This window comes from Coenobita brevimanus, chromosome 24 (assembly GCF_032717465.1).
Source record: "Coenobita brevimanus isolate Jiangsu-jjx chromosome 24, ASM3271746v2, whole genome shotgun sequence".
In the NCBI taxonomy this organism is placed as follows: Eukaryota; Metazoa; Arthropoda; class Malacostraca; order Decapoda; family Coenobitidae; genus Coenobita; species Coenobita brevimanus.
Genome location: NC_136977.1, coordinates 48,124,173 through 48,126,513, shown reverse-complemented (window position 1 = coordinate 48,126,513; position 2,341 = coordinate 48,124,173). Strand labels below are relative to the sequence as shown.

General features: G+C 46.1%; 1 non-coding gene across 1 annotated transcript; it reads right to left on the bottom strand.

The window, feature by feature from the left end:
• Positions 1 to 1,973: 1,973 nt before the first annotated feature.
• Positions 1,974 to 2,092, bottom strand: LOC145393628 (5S ribosomal RNA). Its single transcript, XR_013896225.1, has one exon. It is a non-coding gene; the product is annotated as a 5S ribosomal RNA (ribosomal RNA).
• Between the last annotated feature and the right edge of the window lie 249 nt (positions 2,093 to 2,341).

Genomic DNA, 2,341 nt, shown 5'->3' with positions numbered 1-2,341 from the left:
ACCATCACAACAACCACCACAAAAATAACCATCACAACAACAACCACAACAATAACCACCACAGCAACAACCACAACAACTATCACCACAACAATAGCCACCACAGCAACAACAACCACCATCACAACAACCACCATCACAACAACCGCCACAATAACAACCACAACAACAACCACAACAACAATCACCACAACAGTAACCACCACCACAACAACCAACACCACAACAACAACAACCATCACCACAACAACAACAACCATCACCAACAACAACCACAATAACTACCGCAGCAACAACCACACCATCAGTCACCACAACAATAACCACCACTACAACAACAACAACCACAACAAGAACCACTACCACCACCAGTGCAACAACCACCAACACAACAACCACCACCACCATAACAACAACAACAATAACAACAACCAACACAACCACAACCACCACCACCACCACAACAGCAACAACAACTACCACAAAAAACATCACCACAACAACCACCACCACCACTACAACCATCTCTACAACCACCACCATCACCACAACAACCACCACCACCACTACAACCATCTCTACAACCACCACCATCACCACCACAACAGCAGCAACATCTGTAACCACCATCACAACAATGACCACCACAACAACCACCACCACAACAACTACAGCATCCACCGCCACTGCCACCACAACCACCACAACAGCAACAACAACTACAGCATCCACCGCCACTACCACCACAACCACCACAACAGCAACAACAACCACAATTACCACCACAACACTTCCATTATAACCACCTTCACAACAACCACCACCACAACAACCACCACTAACACCACAACAACCACAATGAACACAACAACTACCACCACCACCAACACAATAACCACCACCACCACAACAACAACAAAAATCACCATCACCACCACCACAACAACAACAAAAACCACCATCACCCCCACCACAACAACAACAAAAACCACCATCACCACCACCACAACAACAACAAAAACCACCATCACCACCACCACCGCCACAGCAACAACCACCAGTACCACTACAATAACTACCATCACCACCACCACAACAGTAACCACCATCACCATCTCCACCACAACAACATTCATTTTCATAGTCTGAATTCGCTCTCAGAAAAAGCCCCACTATTATATGCTTGACCGCTCCAACATGACGGCCGCAAAGACGCATAGCCGCTGTACTGAAGAATAGGCTATGCGGCATCTAGTCCTATTTATATCTATGCCATTGCCATCCAGTGGGAATGGTTGTCCTATTCCTACGCGACTTCTTAGCTGCATGCCCCCTCTGGTCAAAATGTGTGCCAGTTAATGCCGTTAATTCATAAATAATTATTACGGTATATATGATGCCAATACCCACATATAGTGTCACATTTTTTTCTATCTATCTATCTATCTATTGCCAGACACCATAATCCCGTAAGGGGTGGCCATTTGACTCATGAGTTATTTGTTTTACAAGGAGGGGCACTAACCCTCCACCAACCCACTTGTTGACACGTAGGAAGCACGTATGGTTTGGTTATATGGTTACCACCCAGCGCTCTAAATGGTTTCTTGGCTTACAGGAAACCATTTGGCTTGTCACTCAATGTAAAGCCACCTGTAATGGAAAGAAAAGCAATAAGAAGTGACAGGAAATATGGGAGAAATAGGAAGATAGGAGGGCAGGCACAGAAAAGGAATGATAAAGGCTAAGGAAGAAGTAGCCAGCACTACATCAAGTGAGTGGATGATGGTCGCCACCACCTACCACTATACTTCTTGGAAACTGCTAAATTGCAGACTGATTGAAGAATGTAGGACCCTGTCATTCATTCATTGCCAGACGCCATGTATCCCAAACGGGGTGACCAAGGGCTTAGAGTTAATTGTTTTACAGGGAGGGGCACTAATCCTCCACCAACCCCACTCACGTAGGGATGCCAACAGCATCTGGTGTTCCCAGGCGGTCACCCATCCAAGTACTAACCAGACCCAACGTTGCTTAACTTCGCTGATCGGACGGGAAGCGGTGTACTCAACGTGGTATGGCCGTTGGCCCCTGTCAATAAACAGATTATTATATTATGGAGGAGAAACCATAAGAATATGGAAATATCGATGATATGAGGAGTAGTTCGCTTCAGATCACCTGGTTACAGTTCTTTGCCCCGCCTACTAGTGCGGAGGCTGTGTTCTAATGCGTGGCTCGTGTGTGGTGATAACTGCCCGCCACGCGTCCCTGGTCAGAGATTAGTAATCATGAGTGTACAAGCGTAATTGATCCTAGAGATGAGAGTACATAGGAA